Raw genomic sequence first — 15,736 nt, 5'->3', positions numbered from 1 at the left:
AGTTATCTGTAAATCCAACAGATGGCACAATAACTCTGTGAGTGTCAGAGATCTGAATTGTGCTGGTTGCACTCCTCTTCTAAATCCTACATCCTCTCTGGCTTTTATTGAACAATAAATAGCACTAACCATAGCCTTTAAAATAAAACATTTTTACCAGGCTGATAGTGATGGTGAAAAGTTGTCACTGCCAGGAATATTTAGCTGAATGAGTCAGCGTTATAAATGTGCAGCTGAAATAATTCTATTAATTATCTTACAGCAGTTAATCTCTCAGTATAGACCCAGAGGCTTCTGTAGGCTTCAGTGTTTCTCTAATTATAGAGCAGACAGTTGGTCAGTAATTGGATCATATGGTCAAGCAAGAGCAGAGCTGCCCAACATGACCATAAAATTGGCCTTTGCTGTAAATGGTAAGTTGATTTGACTAAAGTCCAGGGACATGTCCACTCATGTGTTTTGAATATAAACTACATTTCAGTGTGATGTGGTTCCCTGCAGGCTTTTACCCCTGATGATATTTGAAAACTGCTGATACATTATCAATGTGGCCAAAAGGAAGACTTCAGGAAATAACCTCTTGACCTGAAAATAATGTGCTTCAGGTTTATTGTGAGGTGTTTTTATTTATTTTATTAAACAAAGAATATGATTGATGACTTTCCGCTTCATGATGGATTCCCTTGTTTTCTGCGAGGGCTGGTTGTTTTGTTGTTTTGTCACATGATTGATGGGATAAATGAGTAACTTAATTGTCGGCTCGAGTTTTTTTTACATTACAGCACTATAAGCCAGGAAAGCAGAAGACATCAAATGGAGCAGTATAGCCCTGTAACCATGTGTTCATGGTCTGGTTGACGGCATATTGTGCCTGAAGTCTCTCAGCACATGTTCATTAATCTGGTGCACATCAGAGCACCCACAATACAATTAGTCAATGGTCAGAATAGCTCGCTATTGTCTGTAACTAATCTTCTATTCTTCCTGAATCGTTAATCTTCTATAAATCCAATTCTCTATCAGAGCCGATGTCCTACAGAGCGTAGTTTACACACTGTTGTTCACGTGCGTGACTTATGATTGACGTCTGGCTGTGTTTCATGGGTTCAAAATCACCCTGCGTTCGATGGATTGCCTCCTCGCTGGCAGAAATTGAGCTCAGCTATTCTGAAAGCAGTTTGTCTCAGCACTTCCTGTTTGTTTTTTTTACTCAAACATGAATCCAGGCAGGAGATGTTGGAGCTTGTTTTACAAAGCCATCTGTGGTTCTGCCTGAATGGTACCATTCAAGGCTGCTGGTGTTTTATTATTATTTTAAAATAGAATCGTATCCAGTGTTGCCCCAATGAGACACCGTGAAGCTATAGTAACAGGTAAAACATCCACTATTCTCCTCCTGCAAACTACATGGACAGTGTGGGTTTTGGTTCTTCCTAAAAGAACACTGATGGGTAAATAAATGGAAAACACATAGGAACAAAGAACACATGTCAAAACAAAAGACATTTAATTCGGGTAAAAAAAGAAGCTTGTTTCTTTGATCTCAGAGAGAAGGATTATACAGAAGAGAGGAGGTGCGAGCTCTTCAGCTTTTTTTAATTAGCACAGTCTCCCTGGCCTTTTTATGTGTCTCCCCCTGTCAAGTAATTGCTTATATAATCATCTGCTTACTTTAATCTCCCGATCTTACCCCCTTTGTCAATTTCAATGCAACCTCCTCCTGTTCCCTGTTTTTTTCTCCTTCAACGCTTTTATCTGACATGCCAACTGGCACTCTCACTCCACCGGTGAGTGGTCATTGATTACTGCACATGAATTGTATGATGAAATGCCACTCGCCCACCTAACATCCTCTTGTCAGCTGCCCCTGACATCCCACTGCCTCTGCAGACTGTCTTTGCCAGCCTGTATAATACTCACTACATTACCTCTGTGGGATGCAAAGCATGCACCTCTAAAGAAGACCATGTACCTCCAATACGCTGTAGTCAAAATGTGGTATCATGACACAGTGACAGTATCTGTCTTTATGATTTGTGGCATCCAAAACATAAACACTGAGTGTGTGTGTGTGTGTGTTTGTCGTGGCAGAAGAAAGGTTAGGTTTCATGTTTGACAGAGCCGTGGGCAACTTGTACAGATCTGTTACCTCACTAAAATGGAGATGCAGAGCTGCACAGTGGGACTGAATTCTCCCTGCAGGGGTGTGAACAGAACCAAAAGCCTGTGCTCGTAAGGTGAGAGTGCAACGTCACTGCCTTTCCACAGCCGTAGCTGGATGGGCCTGCGGGGTGACAGCGAGCGGTGACACGTGCCCACGTAAACTGTCCAGTCAGGAGCCGGAATGTATACACAGCGGCTGTGACTCCCCCACTCTTACTTTAAGGAGATCTTCCGCAAATAGGTTGCTCCCACAGAGACGAATAATTGGCGCGATATCTTGGGGGCTCGAGCAGGATGAGCAGTCTGCATTGTAATGCCAATCCTCCGCAGGAAGAAACCCAGTTATGCATGCCAGTGGGCACGCTCTCTGGACTCTGTTTTTAGGGAAACACATGCTATTGGAACAGAGCTCAAGACAGAGTATGGAGTTTAACCATACATCAGTATATGGTGATTAATACAATTATTGACAATAATCTTGGTTAAGTGAAAATATTGTGATATTGCAGCATACCGGCTGCATGATTTTTACGTAAAATAAATAGAACATGTGCTGTTCAGAAGTATTTTAATTGGAATTCTTTACGATTTACTCAGTTCTTCATTGTCTCTGTTTGATTAACAGTTAACAGACTCGGATGGCAGCTGGAATGCAGATCTCACCCTCAGATGACAGCAGTTCATCTCTGTACATTATTGACTCGAGGGCAGTGTTGGTCTGCAGTGTTGATATCTGAAATATCTCAACAATATTGGATGGATAACCATAACATTTTGTGCCGACATTCTTGGTGCCCAGTAGTTAAAGTCCACTGACTCTGTTGATCTCCTGACTCTTCGACTGCATCATCAGGTGACATTCTCCTTGTTTTCAGTGAAATCTCTCAACAGCTGTTGGATGGATTGCCCTGAAATTAGAGACAGTGTTGTTCCCTTCAGGCTTATTATAAACTTTAGTGATCACTTCACTTTTTAACCATCACCAGGTCAAAATTGTTATCAGATTTCTGACCAAACACCTGCACGACTAGTGCCATGTTGGCCTCAACTGCTAATTAGCTAATGTTAGCATGCTAGCACACACAACTGAGCTGGTGAACAAAGTCAACATTACACCGACTAAACCTCAGCATGTTGTCACTGTGAGTATGTTAGCATGCTGTCTAGACTTTCATTATTTGTCCGTGTTTCCTAAAACAACAAAATAAATATCATCGATTCAATCTGAAAATAATCGCAGATCCAGAATGTCTTCAATAAGCAGCTGCAAGCGTTACGGAGCGTGGACGCAACACAAACACCTGGCAGATACGTTTTCGGAGTCATATGATAAAGCAGGTTGTTCGTCCTGGAGCGAACACTGAATATGGGAATTGTTACACGAAACAGATTGTCAATGACAGAACGGACCGATCTGATCAAGCTCACTACAGAGTTTGGCAGTTGATGGTGGAACAGCTTTCTCCCTCCTCCAAAACACTCACTATACATCATGCACTACTCACAGGGAGGCCAGAGACAAAGCAAGAACTGTCCCACTATTTTCACTCTCTCTGCCAACGACGTGTCACGATTTTTAAACAAAATGTTGCAGTGAGACTGTAAAAATTGGTTTGTTTTGCCTCCAGAAAATAATGTATCACATCAAAGCTGTTGAATTGTATTTAACACCTTGCAAATATGGATCTCCATTACGCTTTCCTAGCATTTGCTTTTAATGTTGGTCTGAAACAATGTCATTCAGAAGAAACATGTATTTGTTATTCATGAAACACATTGGAGAGGACTGATAACTGTAACTGATAAAGATCACAAAGCCTTGAACTTTTGCTTTCCCCTTGAGTCATTTTGCTGTTTATGAAGAAACCACAACATATTTGAGCTCCTGCATACTTATTATTGTTTTGCATTATAAATACTTGCTAAGCTAAAATAAGATGAGTTAAACTAAACTAAGCTAATCTAAATTAAGCCAAACTAAAATGAAATAAAATGAACTTAGATTAGATAAAATAAGGTAAGGTAAGCTGAGCTCTACAGTACAATACCATGAAATATGTATAACAGAACAATCATAGAGGATACTATGATATAATATATACAATAATAATATAAAAGCACAAAAATTCCCAACCAGAGTTTGGCCACATCAGGCCTAATTCCTGGTAGTGCACATGTCACATGACCCATATCCAGTCAGGCTTTGCAGGCTGTTAAAACACACAATGGATACCTTTTAATAACAACTCAATCACCTGGAACGAAAGGCTGCTAATAAAGACTGAATCTCCCCGTGCAGGTGGAGGTACTGTGCAGGTTAAATTAATTGTCTTATTGGGAGGTAATGAGTAGATTACTGTTAGATACCTTAACTGGACAAGTTGAACAAAAGAAAAGTGTTCAGCTTACGATTGACTGCTTTGGATATCCACCCTTGGATCAGATGCAGAGTTATTTGTCATGGTCTTATCCAATCAGCCATCCTTAATGCTTGTGCTATATGGGCATTACTCTGGAGTGGACAGATTGTCGTTTATTGTCAGTTTGATTTCAAACTGGGCATTACTCACGCAGTAGCTGTTGGCCCACACCTCTCTTTGTGTGTGTGTATGTGGACATACTATTTGCATTTGTGCCTTCAAACGTGTGTCTGGCCATCATTCACTTTGACAAACGTTCATGAGTAGCCATAGAGTCATAGATTAAAAGGGTATGTGTGTTATTGAGACCAACATACACAGTGGTCGTCAATAAACATACAAAATAAGGAAATAATAGAGAAGCTGTGAGCATCCATAACAGTGATTTTGTCTAGAATATGGGGAGACAGAATACCATCATGATCATACTCTGTCTTCTTTCAGTAAATTTGGGGGGGGGGGGGGGGGTGCTATCAATAACAAAACTGACACATTCCCATTTTTAATTGGCCTATAATACTACACTACTTTTAAGAATACTTTTTAATACAAAAGTCAGTTAAGTCAATGATCAGTTAAGGTGTGTGGCTCTGACGTCAGTATTTTCTAAAATCCCGTCTGTGGGGATTTTTTTTTCTCTGACTCATTCACATAAAAGTCATTTGAAAAGAACATCTGAAACAAAAAGGGGTTGAGTCCATGAGTTAGTCTCTCCCACCGCGCTGAGATTACTGGTGATGTGGTGATTCGTTGAAAATTGATTCAGATAATCAATAAATCGTTTGAGTGAAGCAAAAATGATGGTTCTGTGATTTGCCATATATGGCTACGAGTGAAACGAACATCTTTGGGTTTTTGAGGATTGTTTGGATAAAATTACTTAATTTGAATATGACACTTTGGGATCGGGGACATATTTATTTTCATGTTGACGATATCGAGAAAATACTCAGCACATTAATGACAGTCGAAAATACTAGACTGCAACAAATGCATTTTTATGAATGAATTTTCTTTCATCGGAGAGCATCACTCCTCAGACACGAGACGGAATAAGAATGAAAAAAACACGCGCATGTTGCCTCTCTGTGCGCAGAATGATTCATCAACCACCGTTTGCTCACGAGACAGTGATTTTGGGTCCGATAGTTCGTTTTCGGAGCTGAGCGTTTTTTTTTTTGTCGTGGGTCCTCGGATGCACCCCCGCCCCCCCCCCCCCCCTACCCCCGCCCCCCCACCTCTCTCATCCCGCGTCTCGACGGACCAAACGCTGCTGCAGCAGCATCACCGGCAGCAGCCTCCAAACTGCGTTTTCCCTGCCGCGATGGATCGCTGTGTAAACCGGTGAGCTGCTACCAGAGGACCGGCTGAACTGTTCGGGGAGGGGGGGTGAGAAGGACCGACAAGCGATGGCCGCTGCGAGAATGTGCCATACATCTAAGGGATAAAAAAAAAAAAGAAGATATATATTTCCAGCAATATTATAGGATCGTCTTGTTTACCTTCCCGACAGATCAACAGCCGGCTGACAGTGATATTACGGTCGACATGTAAGAGCTGGATAACTATTCCTGTGTGACCGACTCCCATCTGCAGCTCATCACATAACATGAAAAAGGTAAGCTTGTTGTCAGGTTCGGGGTTTACATTGCGGGCGTTGCGGGGTTTCTGTCAAAAATAATAAAATAGAAACTGACGGCTCGACTGGAGCTCATCAAGCTGCATTGTTGCAGCGACAATCCCCCCCCCCCCCTCTTTTTCCTGAGTTGAAATGAACGATTTGCCTGCTTTAAATAGGTCGCTCTTCACCTGTCGACTCGCGAGTGCGTCTGTTTAGCTGCAAGATGCCGATATGTGACTCGTAAATGTCACGTCAACAGCCATGTCAAGTTGACTGCTCGAGCCCAAAATCATCAGTTCACTAAAGGGATGAATGGCAATGCAACATATTTAAATCTGAAACATTTGGAAGTTGTAATGTGTATAACCTGTGTTGGACAAAGTTAATCCATTGCTTTCGTGATCTCTTTAGGGGGGAAAAGCAGCAAGTTCATTTAGAGTTTCGAAAACACGTCTCTTTTGAGAACAATTAGGCGCATCTCTGTTAGCTTTTAACTCAGTGCAGATTTTGAATGAATCAACACTAAATTACCATTTACTTGTACTTGGTTGCATGTTTTTTTTTTAAATCAGTACAAAATCTGAATGACCGCAGCTTCTATGTCTTCGCTTTGAAGTTTCCTTGCTCTCACCGCTAGAATAATTGGAAACTATAACTGTTTTCTGGTATTAAATGTTAGTAATATGTGAGAAACATGTTTCTTGGGGCCCCATGTCCTCTGGTTCCCTGAGTGGACACCACGCACACTTCTCTTCTGATGCTGCGGATGAGGCTGCATCCACTTAGGAGGGTTTTGATCAATAACCAGTTCATCGAGGCCCGTGTTTCAGTAGTTGTTGTCAAACAGGAGTCACTACAATTAAAAGCCCATTTTGTTGTCGTGGAAGGCTGATTAATAATTCATCCGCAGCTCAATAGGACCACAAATCTGTGGATGGCACGCCGAAGGATGTTAGTGTAGCAGTGTACAAGCCTCTGCTGCTGGCAGAGGAGTGCTTTGGGCAGGCTAATGGGTTTACACGTCATGATGTAAGCTTGATGGTACACCTTTTTCTGTTTCCTGAACCTGTGTGATAAACAGCTGGAGAATCCAAGCACACACACACACTCACACACACACACATAGTAGTGTAGCAGTAGAAACGGTATACTGTAAAAAGCTGTGGGTTTCCTGTATGAAGCAGCTCTGCGGTGGTGGACTATAGGCTCTCACTCAGGTGTCATATCTGCTGCCAAGGAGCCAACAGCCGTGATGATAATGTACCAGAGAGTTTGAAGAAAAACCCAGAGCTGGCTCCGATCCAGAATGGTGGGTGTTTTATTTTTTTTTAACTGGCTTAGTCAGGGCTACTGCAGGGAGTGATTAGATAGGATGCTGTACAGTATCACACACATCAGTATGACGTCAAAGGGCACAGAGCTTGAAAAGTCTTTTCAGACCAAGACCCTGTGGAGTCTTACAATAACTGAACCAGTACATGCGCAAACAGTGATATTGAATACATTAAAGGGACAGTTCATCCCAAAATCAAAAGTACATATTTCCGCCCTCTTACCTGTAGTGCTGTTTATCAATCTGTTGGTGTGAGTTGGCTAGTTTTGGAGGTATCGACCGTAGAGATGTCTGCCCTCTCTACAATATTTTTACTGGCCCTTACATGGTCACATTATGTTTTTTACGTTTGTAATTCTGCTCCTGTTAAGCACTTTGTGACTAATGTTTGTGAAAAGTGCTTCATAAATAAACCTTACTTACTTACTTACTTACAATGTAATGGGACTATATGGCACTCAGCTTGCGGTGCTCAATGCGCTAAAAGATGCATGTGGAAAACTTTTCTCTTTCCAGAAATCATGATGCGGTTACTCAAGATAATCCACAGACCGGGTCATGATTTCTGGAAATCATGTGTTTCAGATTTGTTTTAAATTTTTACTCTGCTAATCATTGAATCTGGAAAGCCCTTTGTGCTCAAACTAGAAAAGTATATTTTTATTATTAATCCACTAGTCCGCGATATCTCAATTGTTTCTGTCACCCAACAACAAGCTGTTATGATGGCTAATGCTATAGCTAGCTTCTGCTTGATGAAAAAGGGGACACTTAAATCTGGAAAACAATTTGACTCTGTTTGTAAAGGCCACAATAAAATGGATTTATTTAGTGTTGTGTTAAAGCAGTTATAATTTATTTTCTAATAAGCTGCGATCATTTCACTGCCAGTTCGTCACGTACAAACAATGTAAGAAAATTGAAGGTGATGTTTGGACCAACGCAATGTCAATATTGTATTCTGGTTGTTGATTGGTAGCTTAATTTCACGTGTTTTCTGATGTCCCGCCCTAAAGGAAGGAAAGCAGGAGCTCGTTTATCTCTGTCCTCCACCGCCATTTACTTACATGTCATGCAGGTGTCGCTGTTGCAGCATTTTGATCATGGATTGTTTTTCTTAAGAAGAGAGGAACATTATTTGTAAATGATGCTGACATTTGGTATTGGTTTATTTCAACCATTTACTCTCATTTTTACATTTTGATCTTCGTCTCGCATTCGAGCTTCTGCATTATATGACCTCCTGAAGTATGACTGCCCGTGCTGGGGGCGCATTAGCTGTATCATGAGAAGAGAAAGAGCAGAAATGTCACAAGGTATTGGCCTAATTGGCATTTCAATGAACAGGGACGCTAAAGCCGCAGCCTCTTCTCCCTTTTCTCTTCATCTTTCTGTTTTATTAACATGCATGGCTTCTCTTTGCCGGTCTCTCTATATCAGTCGTACATATTGTGTTGGGTGTAAGGTCAGTTGACCAACACAACAAGGTAATTACAATACAGCAGAATCACCAGCCTTCCATGTCACCCGTCACGCTGTGTTGTAGTGAATGATGTAGTGTTGTTCACCGAGCCAGTATGGATTATTTAGCTTCCTACGTTATGATGTATCACACTCGTGTTATCAGTATGGAGGATTTGAAAGGACAATACTAATGTGTTTACGGCCTGTGTGAGTAACTTTGACTTTGTCTAAATACACTAGATGTACAATTTCAAGCTGTTGTTTCTCTATATTTGCCATAGCAACAAGCCATCGGTGTAACTTCAGTTCAGGCAGAAGAATGCTGCTCTGAGCTCAGCCATGTGCACACTTCCCGTTCTCCGTGGCAGACGTGTCTTAGAGCTCCATCTGATCAGCTGTTGTCTCAGCGCCTCCTTCTACAATTTGTGGATGAAGAGGATTCAAATGGAGAGCAAAATAGTGTGATTTCCGTCCCAGAGGAGAGCGGCTCATCTCGCTCTGCATCACCTCAAAGGAGAGAGGTTTTATGACCTCAGCAATGCAGCTCTCAGTCCGTCTCGTGCAGGAGCTGGTGAAGTGTTTGGAGGTGATTAAAGTCGGCCTCCTCTGATGCTGCTCTGTGCTGCTGAGTCAATGACCTTTGCTGCCATCAGGTCACTGCACTCAACAATCTCCTCCTCTCCTCCCTTTTGCTTTTGTCTCCTCTGCTTTCCTCCTCCTCCTCCCCCCCCCCCTCTTTTCTCCTCTCCTTTCCATTCATCTCCTCTCCTTTTCTCTCCTCTCCTCCCATCACCTCCCATCTACTTTTTCCCCCTCTCTTCTCCTCTCTCCTCTCCATCGTCTCCTCTCCTTTACTCTTTTCTTCCCCTCCTCCTTTTTTCTCTTTCCTCTCCTCTTTTCTCCTCTCACTTCCTTCTGTCTCCATTACTTCCTTCACCTCCCTGCACCTGCCCTCTCCTTTTTTTCTCCACTCTACTCCTCTCCTCTCCTCTGTTCGCCTCCTCCTCTCCTCTCTATCGTCTCCTTTCCTTTTGTGTTTCCTCACCTGTCCTTCTGTCTCCTCACTGCTCCTCTCCTTTTTCTCCTCTTCTCTCCTTTCATCCTTTCCTCTCCTCACTCAAGGACAAACCGTTCGCTACGTCACGCCAAACAACCGTCTTTCCTCGTTGCATCTCAGTATTCGTCCAATCCAAGTTCTTGTATAAGAGCTGAAAATAGAAACAACTGTTTTACAGTAGGCCCCTGACACGCATCTTGCTATCGCGCCTGTATCTGTCATTTTACAATAAGTCCCTGCCTGGGTTCGCTGAATGGATCCTCTGACACAAATTTGCATGTTAAGCTGAACGTTCCTCACCAGGGACGATTATTCAGCACACAGCAATTAATGAGTCGGTGTCCCCTGGTGATTAATAATGTCTCATGTGTCCAATGTGAGGAGGTCCCAGAAACAGCTGTTTGTAAATGTCAGTGTTCGTATGGAAGTCCGTATTTTTCGTTCAACTTACGAAGATTTATAGACTTCTCGGGGACGTTAAACATTAAAATTGGAGTTTAAATCACGTGGACATTGGTTGATGCACCATCCTATGCAGCAAGAAACGAACTGATACGGACAAGAAATGAAACAGCCTTGATGGGGAAGCTGCCTCACACGACTCAGAGAGGCATTCGCTGTGTGAAAGAAGAAGCAACACAGAAAGGCGCCAAGGATGCTGCAGAAATAATGCAGGGTGATTTTCAAAGCTCAGGGATATTTTGTTTTGCCACTACAAAGAGAATTTCTATAACCTTTGCTTGAATTTCTGGGGCACTTCTTGGTGATTGTGTCTGTGGGTGGTTTGTGTGCAGATATAAAAATACCTTTTTTGGACAGAGACAGAGCTCACAGGGTTTCATTGTAATATCCGCTGCCCTTGAATCACAAGTTGGCTTTAATTACTTCCCTGTAAATATAAGAAACCTGTTGTTCAAAACAGATTTGTGCCTTTTGGAAACCCGCTTCCCTCTGGCAGGTCCAAAGCAAATGCTACAAATTCACATCCATATTACAGAGAAGTGCAGGATGGCAGATTGACTTCAGTGTGTTGATGGCCAAGCATGTGGGAACATTGTGGTAACGAGCATGCAGACAAGATGGAAGGAAAAAAATCGTACTTTATTACTAAGTTCTTGCTGCATTGTGCAAAGAAAAAAAAGATCAATTCCTGTCTCAGAACTGCCTGCAGCAAGATTCCCTCTCATTAACGCCAAGTTAAATTGATTGTCTCCTCATTAGTTTCATATCGTACTCGCTGACTAGCGAATATAGTTTTCTTACGCTGAAATGTTCGCATGTAGCTTCACTGCGAGGTCTCCAGTTCGCAAGCTTGATATGGAGTCAGAGAGCAGATCGGAGCCCTCTGAAGATTAACACCATGGGATGGCTGCCTTCTGGCTCCTGCCTCCGATTACATTCACTCAAACCGAGACCTGACCCCGGGTTTGCCTGTGTGTGTCACAGCCCCGGCCCCGAGCGCCATATGGACACAACATCTCGTGTTAGCGCGCCAGTTGCCATCACTGCTTCTCCCTTCGCCACACCAGAAGACTGTTTTCACCTTTTGATGAAGGATGGGGGGGAGGAGGAGGTTCACTTTGTTTCATACACAGATACCAGCATCGGGGTCAATAGAGATAATTAACACACGTGAACAAGACCGATGTAGATTTGTAAATGTGGCTCTGGTTGCATTTATTACGAAAGAATAAGTCTGTTTGCTAAAATATATGCTTGTTATTCATTCCACAAGACACTTGAGCTGAAAGCAGTGCTCAAAGTGTGCCGGTACTCACCTTGACGCAGTATCGACACTTCTACTTCTGTGATTGCCCTCAGCGTTTCCTGTGGCTGCTTCACAATCAAAGCCACTCTGTGTTTCGCCAGTTGAATGTTTCAAACTTTGCTGGATTATGTGCATGCGTCACTTTCCTGTGTGGATCCCTCGTGCTTTGGTGGGCGATCTGATTCCAGCACAGGAAGGGAGAACTCTGCTACGACCAAAAAAACAATTCTGTTCTATTCAGAAGGATAATTACTGATCTGGAAACACATAAAATTGGTATACACAATTCTTGCTTGCAGTTGCACTGCAGTTACGATATATTTGGCCTGCGGAGGAGTGACGTCGTAGCAACCTGTCAATCACAAGGTAGCCTGACCTAAAGCATGCCCTGCTTTATTGTCTATTTTACTCTAACAGGACCATTATTTCCTAAACGAACATCACGCTGTATTGAAGAAGACTTGAAACTAGAGATTGAGAAGATTAACTTTACTGGGTAATAAATCAAGTGAGTATTAGAGTAATTTTCTCATAGACTTCACAATCAGACTTCTTTTTTGCAAACAGCGGAGTCGCCCCCTGATGGCCATTAGAAGGAATGCAGGTTTTAGGCACTTTGGCTTTGGCTTCAGAACCGGAGGTTGCCGCCTGATTGGTACTGAACGTGTTGTCCCCGGATGCAAGTTGTGAGTTGTTGAATCATCCAATGTTGACATAATTACGATCGAGGGATACAGGGCTGTTTAAAATAGATATAAAAAATAGTACTATATAAATTACAGCCCAAAATGTAAACAAATTATCAAACCAAACACAGAGAGCAGAGTCTCTGTGATAATTAATGTTAAACTTCAGGTAACAGTTCCCCCCTGAACTGGACATATGGCAACGAAAACATAACATCTGGACTGTGAAAGTTCCTCACGCCTTTGTGATTTCGGCATTTCATTCCACATTAAGCAGGAGAGATTGTCAGAGAGTACAACAAAATCTAGGTCTTCATGTGCTAAAAAATGTTCCCCTCTCATTAGTAGACTTTTCATTTCTCCTCAAGGAGGACAATGACCTTTAATATGTTAATGTAACTCTACTGTGAAAGCAGTAACTCTGCAGTCACTACTCCCATTAAATGATTTACCCACCTCAAAAAAACACACACAGATAAAGGTGCAGTTCTTGGAGGGTACACCCTCGTCTCCTCGAAATTACGTCAGAACTTACTGCCGAAAACGTAGCGCAACGTTAGTGCGGCATGGATTATGTTCAGATTAAGTTGCAGCGTTACTATGTTAGCCAGCTAGTGGTTAACAGTGGTCTTGTGTTGGGTGCTGAGCAGTTAGTGTACAGGTTTTTTATTTTAGAGGTTTGTCACTGAAAACATCAGAGCGTGATAAGAGTGGTGAGAGTAAATCAAAACAGGAAAGTTGCCATGAAGCTCCATAGAGCTGAGGGGAACTGGAGGCAGGCGATAAAGTAATTGTTGTATTGTACTCTGAGTGACCCCTTTCACATCCACCTCGTCAGGTGATCCTTTTTGAACAAGACCATCGACTTGATGACAAAATATCAGTTTTTATTCACGTGACTTTTTGCTTTTCTCGGAACATAATCTACGCTACAAATTAGAACTATATGAGTGTTATTTCTCAGAGACCGGATCAAAGTTTCACCGTGTATGAGCCATCATAATGTCAATCCATGTTTCAGGTTGGGTTTTGTAGATGGTTTCTAAATGTTTTGCTGCACCCGTCCTTTTGTTTGCTGCTTCAGTAACTCGCAACTAATTTTTGGTCAGGAGAGACTCTCAAGCGCACCCACACAGCTCCTTCACTGTCAGGGCCACAAAGAGTCAAGAACAACATTCAACCTTGTGACATTACACACCTCATCCTACAAACACACACACACACACACACACACACACACACAAACTTTGACCGTAGGTAGAGTGATCGTGCACAGTGTCATCCTCAGCGGTGAGGCAATTTGAAGCATGTCTCCCTTTTCACAGATAGATGCAACACGTCCCCGAGGACGGCTAAGCACAAACACTCTCATGATCACTCACCCTCACTATAACCTTCAAGCTAAATAGAACAGTTTGCCATATGACATAAGGTGTGCGACTATTTGTTTTATTTGTTATTAAAGTTTTGGCCCTCAGTGCATCTGTTCTGTGAGCCTGGATGCTGTTATTGTTATAACCTTATAGAACAGTTTACCTATCTATACAGACAACTGTGCTTTGTCAATTGTACATTCCGAAGGGTTTTTCAATTTGTTAATCCCTGGGGCATGAATCCTCCCAAACCGAGTTGATACTCTATCCACTGCTCTCCGTTTTATCTTAGCGATTAGCACGGCAAGAGATTTGCATGACAATGTGGTCCCATCTTCGCTCTCTTCAAACTTAAAACGGCATCAGCACATACGACGTCTGCCCGTGTTTGTGTGCTTCGGTATGCTCTCAACATATATTATTCATGGTGCATTCATTCGTTGCCCAAAGTGGAGCTTGTTGTGTTTAAGTAGCACTCAAAGCCACATATCTCGACATATGAGCACCAGACATTCATTATGCCATGACCGTCTCCTCGTATGTTGTACACGGTATGACACAACGTTTACCGTACGAAATCACATCTGTTAATGAACCACTGTGTTTAACAGATTGATTTGTTCCCTGTTCTTTAACGTGGGGACGTCGGTGCTGTGTGTTTTCGCCGGATTTAGAGAGAAGATGTGTGATGTAATAGAGAAACTTGTGTTGCTCTGCCACTGCGGCAGGATTAGCAACACAGGCGAAGAACTGACTTCTGCAATTCCTCTGCTGTCTTGTGTGTGTGTGTGTGTGTGTGTACCTAAACCTCTTAGCTGCCACAGCGGGCTGTCTGTATTGCTTAGAATTTCCTCAACATGACTTGACCTCCGGTCTCGCTGTCATCCTGCGTGGAGCGTCAGTCGATGAGCAGGTCAGCTGTAAATTCCTCTCGTGCTAACTGTACGACGGCAGGAACCGCCTCCATCCTCACCCTACTGAGGGCATACGTCCTTGTTTGTGTTTCTACAGCCTGCGCGGCTTTATTGTAAACACCACTGTTGCATAATTTACAGCCGGAGGGAGGCAGCTGTTCCTGAAGACTGGCAGGTAATGGGGCAGCAAGATGCTCCTGAGCCTCACAGGAGGCAGGAGGGCGAATCCAGGATGACTCAGCGATGTAATGCAGTTCCAGCCCTTCCCAAAGGGACCCTGTCTGGAAATATGAATGGAGGTCCTTGATAAAGGAGCTGTCTCAGACTTCCTCTTGAATGCAATACATCTCAGTCGCTCTGTTACATGAACAGTCGAGCATTAGCGGCTGACTAATGACAGAAATGGTACTCTCCGATTCGCCACCTGCATGGAGAGCATCTGTCCGTCATCCCAAGGCAATCTAACACGTTCTTAATCTGTTGTTGGCGGTGATGAATCTCATCTGGAGAATTGCAAGGGCTCCCAAAGGTCACTGTTTGCACTCTGGCGTCCTCTCATCTCCTCATCTCTCCATCTAATCTCTTCTACTTTAATTTGTTTTGCACACAGAAGCGCACGCGTAGAGTAAATACCATCACATTCTGTTGTTACATTTATTCTCTGCCGTGCAAGTTGAGAAAAATCTGCCTTGTTTTGATGAGTTGAATTTGAGTGACAGGTTTTGGTTGTTGGCTTACAACAAATAGAGAGAGAAAAAAAGCCCACAATGCATTACCAAAATAGAAGTTGTTTTCTATAGATAGATACTACAAGTTGATGCTCCTAACAATATTTATTTAGCACAGCTTCAGCGTTTCAACATCACATCTTTGTCGTTAAACAGACAAGATCCTGATATAGAGTTAATGCCCGATTTGCCTCAAAAATCAATTAGAG

The sequence above is a fragment of the Melanostigma gelatinosum genome, assembly GCF_949748355.1.
Source record: "Melanostigma gelatinosum genome assembly, chromosome: 8".
NCBI lineage: Eukaryota > Metazoa > Chordata > Actinopteri > Perciformes > Zoarcidae > Melanostigma > Melanostigma gelatinosum.
This window is presented reverse-complemented; position numbering follows the sequence as displayed.